The 12,109-nt window shown below is 39.4% G+C and overlaps 1 long non-coding RNA gene across 4 annotated transcripts in view; it reads right to left on the reverse strand.

Moving 5' to 3' along the window:
* LOC117196585 (uncharacterized) overlaps window positions 1–12,109 on the reverse strand; it is a 90,325-nt gene that overhangs the window by 37,278 nt on the left and 40,938 nt on the right. For 3 of the 4 annotated variants that reach the window (XR_007478838.1, XR_004476833.2, XR_004476831.2), the window contains exon 5: window positions 1,484–1,517. The exons of the other annotated variant lie outside the window; for it this stretch is intronic. This is a non-coding gene — a long non-coding RNA (uncharacterized LOC117196585). The remainder of the gene's footprint in view (window positions 1–1,483; window positions 1,518–12,109) is intronic. 4 annotated transcript variants of the gene reach the window in all.

Raw genomic sequence — 12,109 nt, forward strand, 5'->3', positions numbered from 1 at the left:
TATGCCAAGTACTGTGCTGAACACTTGACACTTTATCTCATCTGTTTCTTGTTACCACCTATGAAATGAGAATCATTACCCCCATTTTTCTGATGAAGAAATTGATACTCAGAGTTATTGTGTAAGTTTCCTGAGGTCAAAGAGCCATGATTTGAACCCAACTTGAAGAAATCCCAGAGCCTCCTCCATGTGGCCTCCGTGATTTGGAACCTGTTCCTCTTGAAGGCATTCCAACGGCCCCTTTAGGCTTCAGGACAAATCATTTAGTGACTAAATATAAGATGATCTCTGTGCTGATGCATTCCAGGCCTTCAGGATGAGTTACTCAAATGCTAACTGAGAACTTGGATGACATAATGGTGTCAGTGTCTAAAAACATCTAGAAAAGTTTCCATTTACATTTGTGAAAATCTGCTTCAGCTCACTAAAGGGCAAGTGGAGCCAAAAGCAGGCAGAGAGTCCTGTGCTCGTCTTCAGCTTCTGGAGCCAGGGACTATCTCATTCATCTGTTTCCATAGCCCCCAGCAAAACAACAAGCATACCATAATTTTTGCCATTTGTTGAGTACTTACTATGGCCCAGATAACCCCACTTAATTTCTACAACAATCCTGCAAGGTAGATATTATTATCTCTGTCTCACAGATACAGACTCTAAGGGTCAGAGAGATTGAGCAACTTGCTGCTGAGTCACAGAACTGGTACAACTCAGGCCACCTCAGAAGGCTTCTCAGAGGAGATCGATCTGGAGGAAGCATTTGAGGGAGGAAACCATAGAAAAGAACTTCTAATTAGCAGCAGCAGGCCCAGTCATAGAGACAGGAAAGAGCAGTGGTCTTGCTCATACCTAATTCAACAGCAACCTTTTTTTGTTAATACATCTTTATTGGAGTATAATTGCTTCACAATGCTGCGTTAGTTTCTGTTGTACACCAAAGTGAATCAGACATTATCAAGCCTTTCCAAAACATTCAATTTAGTTTTCATAGAAAAAATAGCTCAATCTCTCTTTACACTCATATTTCACAGATTTACACTTTATTTAATTAAATTATACCATGTGTGCCTGGCAAAAATTGGTTTGCTAGCAAACATCACTGACTCCTGGTAAGCATCTAATTGGTGCTGAGTTATTTAACTTCCTCAGGCTATATTTTTCTCACCTGTAAAATGGTGGCATTGTAAGGATTTAATGAGTTAATCTATATAAAAATCTTGTTAAGCACTCAGTAAATGTTTGGGCACAGAAGCACACAGGTATGCCTTTGTTGATAAGTTTTCCAGGAGGAATGGAGAGCATCAGTTAATCCTGTGAGTTGGTTACATGGAGGTACCTTAAGAGCTTCTCCTGTATTGGGTGTGATTTTATTAGATAAAAATGCCTGTTGGGGATTACAGAAATCTCCCCCACTCCAAATACTGCCTTTTATTCCCTGATTTTCTAATTAAATGTGCACGTTGTCCTCAGTATACTTGACACATACCTTATCCAAGAGCCTTCTTATTCACAGATCTGGTCTGAAGGCAAAAAACAGAACAAAAGCAAGTTACTCCTTCAACACTTGAATGGCGGCCCCAAAAATAAACAAATAACATCCTTTTTATTCTCCCGAAGAGACACTTCCGATGAATTTCTTAATCTCCCTCCACTACAGCAGATATATTCTCAGGACTATCAGGTTGCAAGGTATACACACATTCCGAGAGCACTTCTGGGAACAAAATATGCCACACTCTCTGGCATTAAAGGACTCCCACTGTTGGCTCCATTTCCCAGTCACTGAGAGCCAGGCATAAGCATCCTAGACATGCCACACCTCCAGGGGAAAAGCTAGAAGGTATGGTCCTTAGAGAAACATGACAGAAAGAGGAAAGCCTTTGGAAGCAGACATGTCTGGATCCAAATTTATGCTTTGCCATTTGTTAGCTGTGTGATCTGGGCAAGCCAGTTAACCTCTCTGAGCCTCAGTTCCCTCAACTATACAATCAATAATCGTTGCATTAAATTCTTGAAAATATTTAATGTGTTAAGGCAGGAATGCACCTAGCACAGGGCTGGGCACATAAGAAGCATTCAGTGAATGGTGGCCATTATTATTGATTATTCTCCAGGATAACTCCAACATTGACCTTTAGGTATAATGAAGCTCTAGAATGTTGCGGTTAAACGCCAAGCTAGTTGGGTTTGAATTGCAGATCTTCTATTTCTGAAGTGGGTAAACTTTGCCAATTTCCTTAACCTCTCTGGGCCTGATTTTCCCTATCTCTAAAATGGAAAAAGTAACAGAATCTATATCAAAGGGTTGCTGTAAGAATTAAATAAGTTAGTATATATAAAATGTTTAGAATAGTGCTCGGAACATATTAAGCACTATGTAAGTGTCATCTATTATATTAGTACTGTATCATAACTGTCTCTTTAACTGTAGACACCTTGAAATAATGATTGTCTTTTTTTTTTTCCTGTATCTCCAGGGTGTCAAAGTGACTGCAACACCTTAATAAATGTTAATGGAATGAATGAAGCATCTCACATGCCATGCTAATTAAGACTTTCCCTGGAAATGACACTAACCCAATTCAAACTAAGGGAGAAAAAAAAGACAATTTGCTCATATTTAAATTATCCAGGAGTTAATCTTGCTTCTAGCACAGTTAGAACCAAAGGGTCAAATGGTTTAAGGACGACTTTCTTTTCAACTGTTTCCAGCATTTCGGTTTTGTTGGCTCTCTCCATGTGAAGGGCATTGTAACCATCAGCAACCCAAGCTTCACAGCCAGCCACTTTATCAACTTAATGCTTTTTCTCCAAAAGATCTGGCTGAAAAATGGCTAGAATTTAATGGGCCCAGCTAGAATTATGTGCCCATCCATGTATTAACTTCTGTGTTCAAGGAAATGGGGTAATCCGACTGGCTAAGCCTGCTCACCCCATGTAGAAGAGAAGGGGCAGACCTATGCAAACAGACAGATTTCCTCAAAGTAAAGAGTATTCTATTATAAGGAGGAGGGAAAAGGGATGCTGGGCAGGCAAAAATGCCAGATGCCCTGACATAGGCCAAAAGATGGTGCTCAACCTCATTAGTCCTAGACCACTCCAGACAATAAGAATCTGCCCAGAATTTTTTTAAAAATATGGAATTCCCTGGTGGTCCAGTGGTTAGGACTCTGCACTTTCACTGCCGAGGGTACACACCTTATCCCTGGTCAGGGATCCCACAAGCAATGTCATGTGGCCAAATTTAAAAAAAAGAAAAAGAAAAAAAAGAATCTGCCCAGCTTTAATAGGTCTTTTAAGAAAAATATCTTAATATTTCTAAGTAATTATTCACAGATTTCAACCTCCTCACATGAGGCTCTTCCTCAAATCCAATCTAATCTAAATTCCTTGAGTTTCTAGTCAAAGTATTTTTCTTCTTGTTTGTAAAAGGTTAAAAATACAGCTAAGCAAATGCTTTATAATCTAGTCTGAAGATATTTTTGAGTAGGAGTTATTTTGTAGCCGAGCAGGACCCTACGCGGCCTTCCCAGAACAGGACCACCCCATCCCCCCAGACATCCTCTCCCTGCCTCTTGTCCATAGAAAAACTTTAGCCTTCTTCCCTAAGTTTCAAAGAAGAAATTTAATCAGAGAAGTGACAAAATGCAGAAAGAAAGGAAAACAGTCAAGTAAGAAAAAATAATAATAGTTTAGCCATTAAACAAAGTCAAGGACTTTTAATTCCTTTTAGTTCCTCCTAAAGGGCTATAGATGATATTCTGAGCCACATCCTTTGAGCTGTTTTGCAGATACTGAAACCCCCACCAGGTGGAAGAAGTTAACTGGATGCTGACCCACAAGCATGTAGATCCCAGACCAGTTGGAACCAAAAGCTTGATGATGTTGATTCCCAATTACCTTACCACCAACCAATCAGAAGAATGTCCACGAGCTGATCATACACCCCACAGCTCTCTTCCCTCATCCTGTCTTTAAAAATCTTTCCCTGAACACAAGAGGGAGGAGATATGGGGATATATGTATATGTATAGCTGATTCACTTTGTTACACAGCAGAAACTAACACAACATTGTAAAGCAATTATACTCCAATAAAGATGTTAAAAAAAAAATCTTTCCCTGAAAGCCATTGGGGAGTTTGGGTCTTTTAAGCACTAGTTGCCTGGACTCCTTGCTTGGCCCCTGCAATAAATGCTGCCCTTTCCTTCACCACAACCTGGTGTCAGTAGATTGGCTTTACTGCGTGCAGACGAGTGGACCCAAGTTTGGTTTGGTAACAATTTCATCAATATGGTGCTACCTGGAGTAGTATGGCAAGCAGAGCCCAGAGAAAAAGAAATCTGTGATCAATTTGTGATGTCTGCCTGTCCCAGGTTCTGGAATGGAGAGGGGCCACACACTTGGCTGAATTTGCATCCCTGAGTTTTGTAATCCTTCATCAAAAAAAAAAAAAAAATTTCTTCTTCCTTCACCCAGCACCCTTACTCAAACAGGGCAGGCATGGAGGAAATGTCAGGAAAAGTGGGATATCGGTAACGTGCTTGTTAAACTCTTCCAAGTTCCGATTTCAATCTTGAGATCTACTTACAGGACTAAAAGTTATTCCTCAGTGAATCAGCAAAGGCACTGAGTGTGATTAGCAGTTTTTGGATGCAAAAGAACATTGCAAACTTCTCTGTACTCTGCTTGGCTGTGCTGAGGTGCCACTTCAGGTGTTAGCAAAAAAAGAGACGTGAGAGAGAAAGAACTGTTACACCCACCAACAGCCCTTCCATTGGCCATGATCACATCATCCAAGGTGTGATCACTGACATCAGGTTGTTTTACCACATAGTGTGAGCTGACAACTAAAGAACAGCAAGTTAGTCTGTATTACAAAAACTTTTCCCGTTTATTTGCTCCATTGACTTTCAAGGGTTAGGCTGAATTATCATCCAGAAGATTTGTATTTTGCCTGTTCCCACTACCTTTTCTTAATACAAAAAATTTCAAACAAATAAAATTGGAAAGAATATTATAAAAAATACCCATCATTCAGATTCAACAATTGTTAGGATTTTGCCACACTTGCTTTATCTATCCTTCTCCTTTTTCTGTGGAAGTATCTTAAAGCAAATCCCAGCCCTCGGGACTTCCCCGGTGGTCCAGTGGTTAAGAATCTGCCTTCCAATGCAGGCAGTGTGGGTTCGATCCCTGGTTGGGGAACTAAGATCCCACATGCCGTAGGGCAAATAAGCCTGTGCGCTCTAGAGTCCATGCACAACAACTAGAGAGCCTGCGTGCTGCAACAACTGAGCCCACGTGCTCTGGAGCCCATGTGCCACAACTAGAGAGTCTGTGTGCCACAACTAGAGAGCCCGCATGTCTCAACTAGAGAGCTTGCACACTGCAACGAAGAGCCTGTGTGCCACAGCTAAGACCCGACGCAGCCAAATTAATTAATTAATTACTTAAAAAAAAAATCCTAGTCCTCACGTTATTTCTTCTCTAGATACGTCATTTCACATCTCTAAAATATATGAAAGGATTGGTTTAAGATGGCAGAGTAGAAGGACATGTGCTCACTTCCTCTTGTGAGAGCACAGAATCACAACTAACTGCTGAACAATCATTGACAGGAAGACACTGGAACTCACTAAAATAGACACCACACATTCAAAGACAAAGGAGAAGCCACAGGGAGAAGGTAGGAGGGGCACAATCACAATAAAATCAAATCCCATAACCGCTGGGTGGGTGACTCACAAACTGGAGAACAATTATGCCACAGAAGTCCACCATCTGGAGTGAGGGTTCTGAGCCCCACATCAGGCTTCCCAACCTGGGAGTCCGGCAATGGGAGGAGGAATTCCCAGAGAATCAGACGTTGAAGGTTAGCAGGATTTGACTGAAGGACTTCGACAGGACAGGGGCAAACAGAGACTCCACTCGGGGAGGGCACACACAAAGTAATGTGCACATGAGGACCCAGGGGGAAGGAGCAGTGACCCCAGAGGAGACTGAACCAGACCTACCTCCTAGTGTTGGAGGGACTCCTGAAGAGGCGGGGGGTGGCTGTGGCTCACTGGGGAAGGACACTGTCAACAGAAGTGCTGGGAGGTACTCCTTGGTGTGAGCCCTCCAGGAGTCTGCCATTAGTGCCACCAAAGAGCCTGTGGGCTCCAGTGCTAGGTCACCTCAGGCTAAACAACCAACAGGGAGGAAATTCAGCCCCACCCATCAGCAGACAAGTGGATTAAAGTTTTACTGAGCTCTGCCCACCAGAGTAACACCCAGCTCTACCCACCACAAGTCTCTCCCATCAGGAAGCTTGCACAAACCTCTTAGATAGCCTCATCCACCAGAGGGCAGAGAGTGGAAGAAAGAAGAACTACAATCCTGTAGACTGTGAAATGAAAACCACATTCACAGAAAGACAGACAAAATGAAAAGGCAGAGGACTATGTACCAGATGAAGGAACAAGATAAAACCCTAGAAAAACAACTAAATGAAGTGGAGATAGGCAACCTTCCAGAAAAAGAATTCAGAATAATGATAGTGAAAATGATCCAGGACCTCAGAAAAAGAATGGAGGCAAAGATTGAGAAGATGAAAGAAATGTTTAACAAAGACCTAGAAGAATTAAAGAAAAAACACCTAGAAGAATTAAAGAACAAACAGAGATGAACAATACAATAACTAAAAAGAAAAATGCACTAAAAGGAATCAATAGCAGAATAACTGAGGCATAGAATGGATAAGTGACCTGGAAGACAGAATGGTGGAATTCACTGCCACAGAACAGAATAAAGAAAAAAGAATGAAAAGAAATGAAGACAGCCTAAGAGAGAGCTGGGACAACATTAAACACACCAACATTCACATTATAGGGGTCCCAGAAGGAGAAGAGAGAGAGAAAGGACCAGAGAAAATATTTGAAGAGATTATAGTCGAAAACGTCCCTAACATGGGAGAGGAAATAGCCACTGAAGTCCAGGAAGCGTAGAGAGTCCCAGGCAGGATAAACCCAAGGAGAAACATGCCAAGACACATAGTAATAAAATTGACAAAAATTAAAGACGAAGAAAAATTATTAAAAGCAACAAGGGAGGACTTCCCTGGTGGCCCAATGGTTAAGAGTCCACCTGCCAATGCGGGGGACACGGGTTAGAGCCCTGGTCTGGGAAGATCCCACATGCCATGGAGCAACTAAGCCTGTGCACCACAACTACTGAGCCTGCGCTCTAGAGCCCATGAGCCACAACCACCGAGCCTGTGTGCTACAACTACTGAAGCCCGCATGCCTAGAGCCCATGCTCCACAACAAGAGAAGCCACCACAATGAGAAGCCCATGCACCACAACGAAGAGTAGCCCCCACTCACCACAACTAGAGAAAGCCCACGCATAGCAGTGAAGACCCAATACAGCCAAAATTAAATTAAAAAAAAAAAAAGCAACAAGGGAAAAACAACAAATAACATACAAGGGAACTCCCATAAGGTTAACAGCTGATTTCTCAGCAGAAACTCTACAAGCCAGAAGGGAGTGGCAGGACACACTTAAGGTGATGAAAGGGAAGAACCTACAGCCAAGACTACTCTACCCAGCAAGGATCTCATTCAGATTCGATGGAGAAAGCAAAAGCTTTACAGACAAGCAAAAGCTAAGAGAATTCAGCACCACCAAACCAGCTCTGCAACAAATGCTAAAGGACCTTCTCTAAGTGGGAAACACAAGAAAAGAAAAGGACCTACAAAAACAAACCCACAACAATTAAGAAAATGGTAATAGGAACATACATGTCGATAATTACCTTAAACATGAATGGATTAAAAGTTCCAACCAAAAGACACAGGCTCACTCAATGGCTACAAAAACAAGACCCATATATATGCTGCCTACAAGAGACCCACTTCAGACCTAAGGACACATACAGACTGAAAGTGAGGGGATGAAAAAAGATATTCCATGCAAATGGAAATCAAAAGGAATTTGAAGTAGCAATAGTCATATCAGATAAAATAGACTGTAAAAAAAGAATGTTACAAGAGACAAGAAGGGACACTATATAATAATCAAGGGATCAATCCAAGAAGAAGATATAACAATTACAAATATATATGCACCCTCGATATATAAGGCAAATGCTAACAGCCATAAAAGAGGAAATCGACAGTAACACAATAATAGTGGGGGACTTTAACACCTCACTTACACCAATGAATCGATCATCCAGACAGAAAATTAATAAGGAAACACAAGCTTTAAATGACACAATAGACCAGATAGATTTAATTGATATTTATAGGATATTCCATCCAAAAACAGCAGATTACACTTTCTTCTCATGTGCACACAGAACATTCTCCATGATAGATCACATATTGGGTCACAAATCAAGCCTCAGTAAATTTAAGAAAACTGAAATCATATCAAGCATCTTTTCTGACCACAACGTTATGAGATTAGAAATCAATTACAGGGAAAAAAACCCGTAAAAAACACAAGCATGTGGAGGCTAAACAATACGTTACTAAATAACCAAGAGATCACTGAAGGAATCAAAGAGGAAATTAAAAAATACGTAGAAATAAAAGACAATGAAAACACAATGATCCAAAACCTATGGGATGCAGCAAAAGCAATTCTAAGAGGGAAGTTTATAGCAATACAATCCTACCTCAAGAAACAAGGAAAATCTCAAACAATCTAACCTTACACCTAATGGAATTAGAGAAAGAAGAACAAACAAAACCCAAACTTAGTAGAAGGAAAGAAATCATAACAATCAGAGCAGAAATAAATGAAATAGAAACAAAACAATATCAAAAATCAATAAAACTAAGAGCTGGTTCTTTGAGAAGATAAACAAAATTGATAAACCTTTAGCCAGACTCATCAAGGAGAAGAGGGAGAGGACTGAAATCAATAAAATCAGGAATGAAAAAGGAGAAGTTAAAATGGACACCACAGAAATACAAAGCATCGTAAGAGACTACTACAAGCAAGTCTATGCCAAAAAAATGGACAACTTGGAGGGAATGGACAAATCCTTAGAAAGGTATAACCTTACAAGACTGAACCAGGAAGAAATAGAAATATGAACAGACCAATCACAGTAATGAAATTGAAACTGATTAAAAATCTTCCAACAAACAAAAGTCCAGGACCAGATGGCTTCACAGGTGAATTCTATCAAACATTTAGAGAAGAGCTAACACCCATCCTTCTCAAACTCTTCCAAAAAATTGCAGAAGAAGGAACACTCCCAAATTCAGTCTATAAGGCCAGCATCACTCTGGTACCCAAACCAGACAAAGATACTACAAAAAAAGAAAATTACAGACCAATATCACTGATGAATATAGATGCAAAACTCCTCAACAAAATGCTAGCAAACAGAATCCATCAACACATTAAAAGGATCATACACCATAACCAAGTGCAATTTGTCCCAGGGATGCAAGGATTCTTCAGTATATGCAAATCAGTCAATGTGATATACCATATTAACACATTGAAGAATAAAAACCATATGATCATCTCAATAGATGCAGAAAAAGCTTTTGACAAAATTCAACACCCATTTATGATAAAAACTCTCCAGAAAGTGGGCATAGAGGGAACATACCTCAACATAACAAAGGCCATATATGACAAACCCACAGCAAACATCATTCTCCATAGTGAAAAACTGAACGCATTTCCTCTAAGATCAGCAACCAGACAAGGATGTCCACTTTCACCACTATTATTCAACAAAGTTTTGGAAGTCCTAGCCATGGCAATCAGAGAAGAAAAAGAAATAAAAGGAATCCAAATTGGAAAAGAAGAAATAAAACTATCACTGTTTGCAGATGACATGATACTACACATAGAGAATCCTAAAGATGCCACCAGAAAACTACTAGAGCTAATCAATGAATTTGGTAAAGTTGCAGAATACAAAATTAATGCAGAGAAATCTCTTCCATTCCTATCCACTAACAATGAAAGATCAGAAAGAGAAATTAAGGAAACAATCCCATTCACCATTGCAACAAAAAGAATAAAATATCTAGGAATAAACCTACCTAAGGAGGTAAAAGACCTGTACTCAGAAGACTGTAAGACACTGATGAAAGAAATCAAAGATGACACAAACCAATGAAGAGATATACCATGTTCTTGGATTGGAAGAATCAATATTGTGAAAATGACTATACTACCCAAAGCAGTCTACAGATTCAAGTAATCCCTATGAAATTACCAATGGCATTTTTTACAGAACTAGAACAAAAAATCTTAAAATTTTTATAGAAACACAAAAGACCCCAAATAGCCAAAGCAATCCTGAGGGAAAAAAACGGAGCTGGCAGAATCAGACTCCCTGACTTCAGACTATACTACAAAACTACAGTGATCAAGACAATATGGTACTGGCACAAAAACAGAAATATAGATCAATGGAACAGGATAGAAAGCCCAGAGATAAACCCACACACATATGTTCAACTAATCTATGACAAGGGAGGCAAGGATATATAATAGAGAAAAGACAGTCTCTTCAATAAGTGGTGCTGGGAAAACTGGACAGCTACATGTAAAAGAATGAAATTAGAACACTCCCTAACACCATACACAATAATAAACTCAAAATGGATTAAAGACCTAAATGTAAGACTGGACACTATAAAACTCTTAGAGGAAAACATAGGAAGAACACTGTCATAAATCACAGCAAGCTCTTTCTTGATCCACCTCCAAGAGTAATGGAAACAAAAACAAAAATAAACAAATGAGACCTAATGAAACTTAAAAGCTTTTACACAGCAAAGGAAACTATAAACAAGACGAAAAGAAAACCCTCAGAATGGGAGAAAATATTTGCAAACGAATCAATGGATAAAGGATTAATCTCCAAAATATATAAACAGTTCATGCAGCTCAATATTAAAAAAACAAACAACCCAATCAAAAAATGAGCAGAAGACCTAAACTTTCTCCAAAGAAGACATACAGATTGCCAACAAACACATGAAAGGTGCTCAACATCACTAATTATTAGAGAAGTGCAAATCAAAACTACAATGAGGTATCACCTCACACTGGTTAGAATGGGCATCATCAGAAAATCTACAAACAAATGCTGGAGAGACTGTGGAGAAAAGGGAACTCTCTTGCACTGCTAGTGGGAATGTAAATTGATATAGCCACTATGGAGAACAGTATGGAGGTTCCTTAAAAAACTAAAAATAGAATTACCTTATGACCCAGCAATCCCACTATTGGGCATATACCCAGAGAAAACCATAATTCAAAAAGACACACGCACCCCAATGTTCATTGCAGCACTATTTACAATAGCCAGGTCATGGAAGCAACCTAAATGCTCATCGACAGATGAATGGATAAAGAAGATGTGGTACATATATACAATGGAATATTACTCAGCCATAAAAAGGAACGAAATTGGGTCATTTGTAGAGAGGTGGATGGACCTATAGTCTGTCATACAGAGTGAAGTAAGTCAGAGAGAGAAAAACAAATATCGTATATTAATGCATATATGTGAATCTAGAAAAATGGTAGAGATGAATCAGTTTGCAAGGCAAAAATAGAGACACAGATGTAGAGAACAAACGTATGGACATCAAGTGGGGAAAGTGGGGTGGGGGTGGTGGTCGTGGGATGAATTGGGAGATTGGGATTGACATGTATACACTAATATGTATAAAATAGATAACTAATAACCTGCTGTATAAAATAAATAAATAAAATTCAAAAAAAGAATCTGAAGGTTTTGGGTTTGTTTTTTTAAATAAAATAAAATAAAATATATGAATATTTTCTTATATAGCCACAGTGCCAGTAATACACCTAACAACAGTAGTAATTCCTTGATATCATCTGATTCTTAGACCATTTTCAAAGTTCCCTAATATCTAAAGAAATATATTTCTTATAGTTGGCTCCTTAGAATCAGGATGCAGGCGAGGTCCACACACTGCATTTGATGGTTATGTCTTTTGAGACTTTTATAATCTAGAACAGTTTCTCCCCCTTGCCCCAAGTTTTTATTTTTCTTTATGCCATTGACTTCTTGATTAAACTAGTTCAGTTGTTCTATAGACTCTCCTATATTCTGA

This window comes from Orcinus orca, chromosome 8 (genome assembly GCF_937001465.1).
Source record: "Orcinus orca chromosome 8, mOrcOrc1.1, whole genome shotgun sequence".
Lineage (NCBI taxonomy): Eukaryota > Metazoa > Chordata > Mammalia > Artiodactyla > Delphinidae > Orcinus > Orcinus orca.